The sequence below is a fragment of the Macaca fascicularis genome, chromosome 19 (genome assembly GCF_037993035.2).
Source record: "Macaca fascicularis isolate 582-1 chromosome 19, T2T-MFA8v1.1".
Taxonomy (NCBI): Eukaryota; Metazoa; Chordata; class Mammalia; order Primates; family Cercopithecidae; genus Macaca; species Macaca fascicularis.
Window position 1 is genome coordinate 28,963,058 of NC_088393.1, and position 12,657 is coordinate 28,975,714.

Here is a 12,657-nt window from a genome sequence, read left to right on the forward strand (position 1 = left end):
CTTGTGGAATTGGCAAAGTGATATTTGGAAGCCCATAGAGGGCTATGGTGAAAAAGGAAATATCCTCAGATGAAATCTGGAAAGAAGCTTTCTGAGAAACTACTTAGTGTTCTGTTAATTCATCTCACAGAGTTACATCTGTATTTCGTGGATCTCTTTGCTAGACTTATTTCTGTGGAATCTAAGAACAGATATTTCGGATCCTATTGAAGACTATAGGGCCAAAGGAAATATCCTCCGATAACAAAAGAAAGAAGCTTTCTGAGAGACTTCTTTGTGTTCTGTGAAATCATCTCACAGAGTTACAGCTTTCCCCTCAAGAAGCCTTTCGCTGAGACAGTTCTTGTGGAATTGGCAAAGTGATATTTGGAAGCCCCTAGAGGGCTATGGTGAAAAAGGAAATATCCTCAGATGAAATCTGGTAAGAAGCTTTCTGAGAAACTGCTTAGTGTTCTGTTAGTTTTTCTCACAGAGTTACATCTGTATTTCGTGGATCTCTTTGCTAGCCTTATTTCTGTGGAATCTGAGAACAGATATTTCGGATCCCATAGAAGACTATAGGGCCAAAGGAAATATCCTCCGATAACAAAGAGAAAGAAGCTTTCTAAGAAACTTCTTTGTGTTCTGTGAAATCATCTCACAGAGTTACAGCTTTCCCCTCAAGAAGCCTTTCGCTACGACAGTTCTTGTGGAATTAGCAAAGTGATATTTGGAAGCCCGTAGAGGGCTATGGTGAAAAAGGAAATACCCTCAGATGAAATCTGGAAAGAAGCTTTCTGAGAAACTGCTTAGTGTTCTGTTATTTCATCTCACAGAGTTACATCTGTATTTTGTGGATCTCTTTGCTAGCCTTATTTCTGTGGAATCTGAGAACAGATATTTCGGATCCAATGGAAGACTATAGGGCCAAAGGAAATATCCTCCGATAACAAAGAGAAAGAAGCTTTCTGAGAAACTTCTTTGTGTTCTGTGAAATCATCTCACAGAGTTACAGCTTTCCCCTCAAGAAGCCTTTCGCTAAGACAGTTCTTGTGTAATTGGCAAAGTGATATTTGGAATCCCCTAGAGGGCTATGGTGAAAAAGGAAATATCCTCAGATGAAATCTGGAAAGAAGCTTTCTGAGAAACTGCTTAGTGTTCTGTTAATTCATCTCACAGAGTTATATCTGTATTTCGTGGATCTCTTTGCTAGCCTTATTTCTTTGGAATCTGAGAACAGATATTTCGGATTCCTATGAAGACTACAGGGGCAAAGGAAATATCCTCCGATAACAAAGAGAAAGAAGCTTTCTGAGAAACTTCTTTGTGTTCTGTGAAATCATCTCACAGAGTTACAGCTTTCCCCTCAAGAAGACTTTCGCTAAGACAGTTCTTGTGGAATTGGCAAAGTGATATTTGGAAGCCCATAGAGGGCTATGGTGAAAAAGGAAATATCCTCAGATGAAATCTGGAAAGAAGGTTTCTGAGAAACTGCTTAGTGTTCTGTTAATTCATCTCACAGAGTTACGTCTGTATTTCGTGGATCTCTTTGCTAGACTTATTTCTGTGGAATCTGAGAACAGATATTTCGGATCCCTTTAAAAAGTATAGGGCCAAAGGAAATATCCTCCGATAACAAAGAGAAAGAAGCTTTCTGAGAAACTTCTTTGTGTTCTGTGAAATCATCTCACAGAGTTACAGCTTTCCCCTCAAGAAGCCTTTCGCTACGACAGTTCTTGTGGAATTGGCAAAGTGATATTTGGAAGCCCATAGAGGGCTATGGTGAAAAAGGAAATATCGTCAGATGAAATCTGGAAAGAAGCTTTCTGAGAAACTGCTTAGTGTTCTGTTAATTCATCTCACAGAGTTACATCTGTATTTTGTGGATCTCTTTGCTAGCCTTATTTCTGTGGAATCTGAGAACAGATATTTCGGATCCCATTGAAGACTATAGGGCCAAAGGAAATACCCTCCGATAACAAAGAGAAAGAAGCTTTCTGAGAAACTTCTTTGTGTTCTGTGAAATCATCTCACACAGTTACAGCTTTCCCCTCAAGAAGCCTTTCGCTAAGACAGTTCTTGTGGAATTGGCAAAGTGATATTTGGAAGCCCATAGAGGGCTATGGTGAAAAAGGAAATATCCTCAGATGAAATCTGGAAAGAAGCTTTCTGAGAAACTGCTGAGTGTTCTGTTAATTCATCTCACAGAGTTACATCTGTATTTTGTGGATCTCTCTGCTAGCCTTATTTCTGTGGAATGTGAGAACAGATATTTCGGATCCCATTGAAGACTATAGGGCGAAAGGAAATATCCTCCGATAACAAAGAGAAAGAAGCTTTCTGAGAAACTTCTTTCTGTACTGTGAAATCATCTCACAGAGTTACAGCTTTCCCCTCAAGAAGCCTTTCGCTAAGACAGTTCTTGTGGAATTGGCAAAGTGATATTTGGAAGCCCAAAGAGGGCTATGGTGAAAAAGGAAATATCCTCAGATGAAATCTGCAAAGAAGCTTTCTGAGAAACTGCTTAGTGTTCTGTTAATTCCTCTCACAGAGTTACATCTCTGTTTCGTGGATCTCTTTCCTAGCCTTATTTCTGTGGAATCTGAGAACAGATATTTCGGATCCCTTTGAAGACTATAGGGCCAAAGGAAATATCCTCCGATAACAAAGAGAAAGAAGCTTTCTGAGAAACTTCTTTGGGTTCTGTGAAATCATCTCACAGAGTTACAGCTTTCCCCTCAAGAAGCCTTTCGCTGAGACAGTTCTTTTGGAATTGGCAAAGTGATATTTTGAAGCCCATAGAGGGCTATGGTGAAAAAGTTAATATCCTCAGATGAAATCTGGAAAGAAGCTTTCTGAGAAACTGCTGAGTGTTCTGTTAGTTCTTCTCACAGAGTTACATCTGTATTTCGTGGATCTCTTTATTAGCCTTATATCTCTGGAATATGAGAACAGATATTTCGGTTCCCTCTAAAGACTATAGGGCCAAAGGAAATATCCTCCGAAAACAAAGGAAAGAAGCTTTCTGAGAAACTTCTTTGTGTTCTGTGAAATCATCTCACAGAGTTACAGCTTTCCCCTCAAGAAGCCTTTCACCACGACAGTTCTTGTGGAATTGGCAAAGTGATATTTGGAAGCCCATAGAGGGCTATGGTGAAAAAGGAAATATCCTCAGATGAAATCTGGAAAGAAGCTTTTTGAGAAACTGCTTAGTGTTCTGTTAATTCATCTCACAGAGTTACATCTGTATTTCGTGGATCTCTTTGCTAGCCTTATTTCTGTGGAATCTGAGAACAGATATTTCCGACGCCCTTTGAAGACTGTAGGGCCAAAGGAAATATCCTCCGATAACAAAGAGAAAGAAGCTTTCTGAGAAACTTCTTTGTGTTCTGTGAAATCATCTCACAGAGTTACAGCTTTCCCCTCAAGAAGCCTTTCGCTAAGACAGTTCTTGTGGAATTGGCAAAGTGATATTTGGAAGCCCATAGAGGGCTATGGTGAAAAAGGAAATATCGTCAGATGAAATCTGGAAAGAAGCTTTCTGAGAAACTGCTGAGTGTTCTGTTAATTCATCTCACAGAGTTACATCTGTATTTTGTGGATCTCTCTGCTAGCCTTATTTCTGTGGAATGTGAGAACAGATATTTCGGATCCCATTGAAGACTATAGGGCGAAAGGAAATATCCTCCGATAACAAAGAGAAAGAAGCTTTCTGAGAAACTTCTTTCTGTACTGTGAAATCATCTCACAGAGTTACAGCTTTCCCCTCAAGAAGCCTTTCGCTAAGACAGTTCTTGTGGAATTGGCAAAGTGATATTTGGAAGCCCAAAGAGGGCTATGGTGAAAAAGGAAATATCCTCAGATGAAATCTGGAAAGAAGCTTTCTGGGAAACTGCTTAGTGTTCTGTTAATTCATCTCACAGAGTTACATCCGTATTTCCTGGATCTCTTTACTAGCCTTATTTCTGTGGAATCTGAGAACAGATATTTCGGATCCCATTGAAGACTATAGGGCCAAAGGAAATATCCTCCGATAACAAAGAGAAAGAAGCTTTCTGAGAAACTTCTTTGTGTTCTGTGAAATCATCTCACAGAGTTACAGCTTTCCCCTCAAGAATCCTTTCGCTAATACAGTTATTGTTGTATTGGCAAAGTGATATTTGGAAGCCCTTTGAGGGCTATGGTGAAAAAGGAAATATCCTCAGATTAAATCTGGAACGAAGCTTTCTGAGAAACTACTTAGTGTTCTGTTAATTCGTCTCACAGAGTTACATCTGTATTTCGTGGATCTCTTTGCTAGACTTATTTCTGTGGAATCTAAGAACAGATATTTCGGATCCTATTGAAGACTACAGGGCCAAAGGAAATATCCTCCGATAACAAAAGAAAGAAGCTTTCTGAGAGACTTCTTTGTGTTCTGTGAAATCATCTCACAGAGTTACAGCTTTCCCCTCAAGAAGCCTTTCGCTGAGACAGTTCTTGTGGAATTGGCAAAGTGATATTTGGAAGCCCATAGAGGGCTATGGTGAAAAAGGAAATATCCTCAGATGAAATCTGGTAAGAAGCTTTCTGAGAAACTGCTTAGTGTTCTGTTAGTTTTTCTCACAGAGTTACATCTGTATTTCGTGGATCTCTTTGCTAGCCTTATTTCTGTGGAATCTGAGAACAGATATTTCGGATCCCATAGAAGACTATAGGGCCAAAGGAAATATCCTCCGATAACAAAGAGAAAGAAGCTTTCTAAGAAACTTCTTTGTGTTCTGTGAAATCATCTCACAGAGTTACAGCTTTCCCCTCAAGAAGCCTTTCGCTACGACAGTTCTTGTGGAATTGGCAAAGTGATATTTGGAAGCCCGTAGAGGGCTATGGTGAAAAAGGAAATACCCTCAGATGAAATCTGGAAAGAAGCTTTCTGAGAAACTGCTTAGTGTTCTGTTATTTCATCTCACAGAGTTACATCTGTATTTTGTGGATCTCTTTGCTAGCCTTATTTCTGTGGAATCTGAGAACAGATATTTCGGATCCAATGGAAGACTATAGGGCCAAAGGAAATATCCTCCGATAACAAAGAGAAAGAAGCTTTCTGAGAAACTTCTTTGTGTTCTGTGAAATCATCTCACAGAGTTACAGCTTTCCCCTCAAGAAGCCTTTCGCTAAGACAGTTCTTGTGTAATTGGCAAAGTGATATTTGGAATCCCCTAGAGGGCTATGGTGAAAAAGGAAATATCCTCAGATGAAATCTGGAAAGAAGCTTTCTGAGAAACTGCTTAGTGTTCTGTTAATTCATCTCACAGAGTTATATCTGTATTTCGTGGATCTCTTTGCTAGCCTTATTTCTTTGGAATCTGAGAACAGATATTTCGGATTCCTATGAAGACTACAGGGGCAAAGGAAATATCCTCCGATAACAAAGAGAAAGAAGCTTTCTGAGAAACTTCTTTGTGTTCTGTGAAATCATCTCACAGAGTTACAGCTTTCCCCTCAAGAAGCCTTTCGCTAAGACAGTTCTTGTGGAATTGGCAAAGTGATATTTGGAAGCCCATAGAGGGCTATGGTGAAAAAGGAAATATCCTCAGATGAAATCTGGAAAGAAGGTTTCTGAGAAACTGCTTAGTGTTCTGTTAATTCATCTCACAGAGTTACGTCTGTATTTCGTGGATCTCTTTGCTAGACTTATTTCTGTGGAATCTGAGAACAGATATTTCGGATCCCTTTAAAAAGTATAGGGCCAAAGGAAATATCCTCCGATAACAAAGAGAAAGAAGCTTTCTGAGAAACTTCTTTGTGTTCTGTGAAATCATCTCACAGAGTTACAGCTTTCCCCTCAAGAAGCCTTTCGCTACGAAAGTTCTTGTGGAATTGGCAAAGTGATATTTGGAAGCCCATAGAGGGCTATGGTGAAAAAGGAAATATCGTCAGATGAAATCTGGAAAGAAGCTTTCTGAGAAACTGCTTAGTGTTCTGTTAATTCATCTCACAGAGTTACATCTGTATTTTGTGGATCTCTTTGCTAGCCTTATTTCTGTGGAATCTGAGAACAGATATTTCGGATCCCATTGAAGACTATAGGGCCAAAGGAAATACCCTCCGATAACAAAGAGAAAGAAGCTTTCTGAGAAACTTCTTTGTGTTCTGTGAAATCATCTCACACAGTTACAGCTTTCCCCTTAAGAAGCCTTTCGCTAAGACAGTTCTTGTGGAATTGGCAAAGTGATATTTGGAAGCCCATAGAGGGCTATGGTGAAAAAGGAAATATCCTCAGATGAAATCTGGAAAGAAGCTTTCTGAGAAACTGCTGAGTGTTCTGTTAATTCATCTCACAGAGTTACATCTGTATTTTGTGGATCTCTCTGCTAGCCTTATTTCTGTGGAATGTGAGAACAGATATTTCGGATCCCATTGAAGACTATAGGGCGAAAGGAAATATCCTCCGATAACAAAGAGAAAGAAGCTTTCTGAGAAACTTCTTTCTGTACTGTGAAATCATCTCACAGAGTTACAGCTTTCCCCTCAAGAAGCCTTTCGCTAAGACAGTTCTTGTGGAATTGGCAAAGTGATATTTGGAAGCCCAAAGAGGGCTATGGTGAAAAAGGAAATATCCTCAGATGAAATCTGCAAAGAAGCTTTCTGAGAAACTGCTTAGTGTTCCGTTAATTCCTCTCACAGAGTTACATCTCTGTTTCGTGGATCTCTTTCCTAGCCTTATTTCTGTGGAATCTGAGAACAGATATTTCGGATCCCTTTGAAGACTATAGGGCCAAAGGAAATATCCTCCGATAACAAAGAGAAAGAAGCTTTCTGAGAAACTTCTTCGGGTTCTGTGAAATCATCTCACAGAGTTACAGCTTTCCCCTCAAGAAGCCTTTCGCTGAGACAGTTCTTTTGGAATTGGCAAAGTGATATTTTGAAGCCCATAGAGGGCTATGGTGAAAAAGTTAATATCCTCAGATGAAATCTGGAAAGAAGCTTTCTGAGAAACTGCTGAGTGTTCTGTTAGTTCTTCTCACAGAGTTACATCTGTATTTCGTGGATCTCTTTATTAGCCTTATATCTCTGGAATATGAGAACAGATATTTCGGTTCCCTCTAAAGACTATAGGGCCAAAGGAAATATCCTCCGAAAACAAAGGAAAGAAGCTTTCTGAGAAACTTCTTTGTGTTCTGTGAAATCATCTCACAGAGTTACAGCTTTCCCCTCAAGAAGCCTTTCACCACGACAGTTCTTGTGGAATTGGCAAAGTGATATTTGGAAGCCCATAGAGGGCTATGGTGAAAAAGGAAATATCCTCAGATGAAATCTGGAAAGAAGCTTTTTGAGAAACTGCTTAGTGTTCTGTTAATTCATCTCACAGAGTTACATCTGTATTTCGTGGATCTCTTTGCTAGCCTTATTTCTGTGGAATCTGAGAACAGATATTTCCGACGCCCTTTGAAGACTGTAGGGCCAAAGGAAATATCCTCCGATAACAAAGAGAAAGAAGCTTTCTGAGAAACTTCTTTGTGTTCTGTGAAATCATCTCACAGAGTTACAGCTTTCCCCTCAAGAAGCCTTTCGCTAAGACAGTTCTTGTGGAATTGGCAAAGTGATATTTGGAAGCCCATAGAGGGCTATGGTGAAAAAGGAAATATCGTCAGATGAAATCTGGAAAGAAGCTTTCTGAGAAACTGCTGAGTGTTCTGTTAATTCATCTCACAGAGTTACATCTGTATTTTGTGGATCTCTCTGCTAGCCTTATTTCTGTGGAATGTGAGAACAGATATTTCGGATCCCATTGAAGACTATAGGGCGAAAGGAAATATCCTCCGATAACAAAGAGAAAGAAGCTTTCTGAGAAACTTCTTTCTGTACTGTGAAATCATCTCACAGAGTTACAGCTTTCCCCTCAAGAAGCCTTTCGCTAAGACAGTTCTTGTGGAATTGGCAAAGTGATATTTGGAAGCCCAAAGAGGGCTATGGTGAAAAAGGAAATATCCTCAGATGAAATCTGGAAAGAAGCTTTCTGGGAAACTGCTTAGTGTTCTGTTAATTCATCTCACAGAGTTACATCCGTATTTCCTGGATCTCTTTACTAGCCTTATTTCTGTGGAATCTGAGAACAGATATTTCGGATCCCATTGAAGACTATAGGGCCAAAGGAAATATCCTCCGATAACAAAGAGAAAGAAGCTTTCTGAGAAACTTCTTTGTGTTCTGTGAAATCATCTCACAGAGTTACAGCTTTCCCCTCAAGAATCCTTTCGCTAATACAGTTATTGTTGTATTGGCAAAGTGATATTTGGAAGCCCATTGAGGGCTATGGTGAAAAAGGAAATATCCTCAGATTAAATCTGGAACGAAGCTTTCTGAGAAACTACTTAGTGTTCTGTTAATTCGTCTCACAGAGTTACATCTGTATTTCGTGGATCTCTTTGCTAGACTTATTTCTGTGGAATCTAAGAACAGATATTTCGGATCCTATTGAAGACTATAGGGCCAAAGGAAATATCCTCCGATAACAAAAGAAAGAAGCTTTCTGAGAGACTTCTTTGTGTTCTGTGAAATCATCTCACAGAGTTACAGCTTTCCCCTCAAGAAGCCTTTCGCTGAGACAGTTCTTGTGGAATTGGCAAAGTGATATTTGGAAGCCCATAGAGGGCTATGGTGAAAAAGGAAATATCCTCAGATGAAATCTGGTAAGAAGCTTTCTGAGAAACTGCTTAGTGTTCTGTTAGTTTTTCTCACAGAGTTACATCTGTATTTCGTGGATCTCTTTGCTAGCCTTATTTCTGTGGAATCTGAGAACAGATATTTCGGATCCCATAGAAGACTATAGGGCCAAAGGAAATATCCTCCGATAACAAAGAGAAAGAAGCTTTCTAAGAAACTTCTTTGTGTTCTGTGAAATCATCTCACAGAGTTACAGCTTTCCCCTCAAGAAGCCTTTCGCTACGACAGTTCTTGTGGAATTGGCAAAGTGATATTTGGAAGCCCGTAGAGGGCTATGGTGAAAAAGGAAATACCCTCAGATGAAATCTGGAAAGAAGCTTTCTGAGAAACTGCTTAGTGTTCTGTTATTTCATCTCACAGAGTTACATCTGTATTTTGTGGATCTCTTTGCTAGCCTTATTTCTGTGGAATCTGAGAACAGATATTTCGGATCCAATGGAAGACTATAGGGCCAAAGGAAATATCCTCCGATAACAAAGAGAAAGAAGCTTTCTGAGAAACTTCTTTGTGTTCTGTGAAATCATCTCACAGAGTTACAGCTTTCCCCTCAAGAAGCCTTTCGCTAAGACAGTTCTTGTGTAATTGGCAAAGTGATATTTGGAATCCCCTAGAGGGCTATGGTGAAAAAGGAAATATCCTCAGATGAAATCTGGAAAGAAGCTTTCTGAGAAACTGCTTAGTGTTCTGTTAATTCATCTCACAGAGTTATATCTGTATTTCGTGGATCTCTTTGCTAGCCTTATTTCTTTGGAATCTGAGAACAGATATTTCGGATTCCTATGAAGACTACAGGGGCAAAGGAAATATCCTCCGATAACAAAGAGAAAGAAGCTTTCTGAGAAACTTCTTTGTGTTCTGTGAAATCATCTCACAGAGTTACAGCTTTCCCCTCAAGAAGCCTTTCGCTAAGATAGTTCTTGTGGAATTGGCAAAGTGATATTTGGAAGCCCATAGAGGGCTATGGTGAAAAAGGAAATATCCTCAGATGAAATCTGGAAAGAAGGTTTCTGAGAAACTGCTTAGTGTTCTGTTAATTCATCTCACAGAGTTACGTCTGTATTTCGTGGATCTCTTTGCTAGACTTATTTCTGTGGAATCTGAGAACAGATATTTCGGATCCCTTTAAAAAGTATAGGGCCAAAGGAAATATCCTCCGATAACAAAGAGAAAGAAGCTTTCTGAGAAACTTCTTTGTGTTCTGTGAAATCATCTCACAGAGTTACAGCTTTCCCCTCAAGAAGCCTTTCGCTACGAAAGTTCTTGTGGAATTGGCAAAGTGATATTTGGAAGCCCATAGAGGGCTATGGTGAAAAAGGAAATATCGTCAGATGAAATCTGGAAAGAAGCTTTCTGAGAAACTGCTTAGTGTTCTGTTAATTCATCTCACAGAGTTACATCTGTATTTTGTGGATCTCTTTGCTAGCCTTATTTCTGTGGAATCTGAGAACAGATATTTCGGATCCCATTGAAGACTATAGGGCCAAAGGAAATACCCTCCGATAACAAAGAGAAAGAAGCTTTCTGAGAAACTTCTTTGTGTTCTGTGAAATCATCTCACACAGTTACAGCTTTCCCCTTAAGAAGCCTTTCGCTAAGACAGTTCTTGTGGAATTGGCAAAGTGATATTTGGAAGCCCATAGAGGGCTATGGTGAAAAAGGAAATATCCTCAGATGAAATCTGGAAAGAAGCTTTCTGAGAAACTGCTGAGTGTTCTGTTAATTCATCTCACAGAGTTACATCTGTATTTTGTGGATCTCTCTGCTAGCCTTATTTCTGTGGAATGTGAGAACAGATATTTCGGATCCCATTGAAGACTATAGGGCGAAAGGAAATATCCTCCGATAACAAAGAGAAAGAAGCTTTCTGAGAAACTTCTTTCTGTACTGTGAAATCATCTCACAGAGTTACAGCTTTCCCCTCAAGAAGCCTTTCGCTAAGACAGTTCTTGTGGAATTGGCAAAGTGATATTTGGAAGCCCAAAGAGGGCTATGGTGAAAAAGGAAATATCCTCAGATGAAATCTGCAAAGAAGCTTTCTGAGAAACTGCTTAGTGTTCTGTTAATTCCTCTCACAGAGTTACATCTCTGTTTCGTGGATCTCTTTCCTAGCCTTATTTCTGTGGAATCTGAGAACAGATATTTCGGATCCCTTTGAAGACTATAGGGCCAAAGGAAATATCCTCCGATAACAAAGAGAAAGAAGCTTTCTGAGAAACTTCTTCGGGTTCTGTGAAATCATCTCACAGAGTTACAGCTTTCCCCTCAAGAAGCCTTTCGCTGAGACAGTTCTTTTGGAATTGGCAAAGTGATATTTTGAAGCCCATAGAGGGCTATGGTGAAAAAGTTAATATCCTCAGATGAAATCTGGAAAGAAGCTTTCTGAGAAACTGCTGAGTGTTCTGTTAGTTCTTCTCACAGAGTTACATCTGTATTTCGTGGATCTCTTTATTAGCCTTATATCTCTGGAATATGAGAACATATATTTCGGTTCCCTCTAAAGACTATAGGGCCAAAGGAAATATCCTCCGAAAACAAAGGAAAGAAGCTTTCTGAGAAACTTCTTTGTGTTCTGTGAAATCATCTCACAGAGTTACAGCTTTCCCCTCAAGAAGCCTTTCACCACGACAGTTCTTGTGGAATTGGCAAAGTGATATTTGGAAGCCCATAGAGGGCTATGGTGAAAAAGGAAATATCCTCAGATGAAATCTGGAAAGAAGCTTTTTGAGAAACTGCTTAGTGTTCTGTTAATTCATCTCACAGAGTTACATCTGTATTTCGTGGATCTCTTTGCTAGCCTTATTTCTGTGGAATCTGAGAACAGATATTTCCGACGCCCTTTGAAGACTGTAGGGCCAAAGGAAATATCATCCGATAACAAAGAGAAAGAAGCTTTCTGAGAAACTTCTTTGTGTTCTGTGAAATCATCTCACAGAGTTACAGCTTTCCCCTCAAGAAGCCTTTCGCTAAGACAGTTCTTGTGGAATTGGCAAAGTGATATTTGGAAGCCCATAGAGGGCTATGGTGAAAAAGGAAATATCGTCAGATGAAATCTGGAAAGAAGCTTTCTGAGAAACTGCTGAGTGTTCTGTTAATTCATCTCACAGAGTTACATCTGTATTTTGTGGATCTCTTTGCTAGCCTTATTTCTGTGGAATCTGAGAACAGATATTTCGGATCCCATTGAAGACTATAGGGCCAAAGGAAATACCCTCCGATAACAAAGAGAAAGAAGCTTTCTGAGAAACTTCTTTGTGTTCTGTGAAATCATCTCACACAGTTACAGCTTTCCCCTCAAGAAGCCTTTCGCTAAGACAGTTCTTGTGGAATTGGCAAAGTGATATTTGGAAGCCCTTAGAGGGCTATGGTGAAAAAGGAAATATCCTCAGATGAAATCTGCAAAGAAGCTTTCTGAGAAACTGCTTAGTGTTCTGTTAATTCATCTCAAAAAGTTACATCTGTATTTCGTGGATCTCTTTGCTAGCCTTATTTCTTTGGAATCTGTGAACAGATATTTCGGATTCCTATGAAGACTAAAGGGGCAATGGAAATATCCTCCGATAACAAAGAGAAAGAAGGTTTCTGAGAAACTTCTTTGTGTTCTGTGAAATCATCTCACAGAGTTACAGCTTTCCCCTCAAGAAGCCTTTCGCTAAGACAGTTCTTGTGGAATTGGAAAAGTGATATTTGGAAGCCCATAGAGGGCTATGGTGAAAAAGGAAATATCCTCAGATGAAATCTGGAAAGAAGCTTTCTGAGAAACTGCTGAGTGTTCTGTTAATTCATCTCACAGAGTTACATCTGTATTTCGTGGATCTCTTTGCTAGCCTTATTTCTTTGGAATCTGAGAACAGATATTTCGGATTCCGTTGAAGACTATAGGGCCTAAGGAAATATCCTCCGATAACAAAGAGAAAGAAGCTTTCTGAGAAACTTCTTTGTGTTCTGTGAAATCATCTCACAGAGTTACAGCTT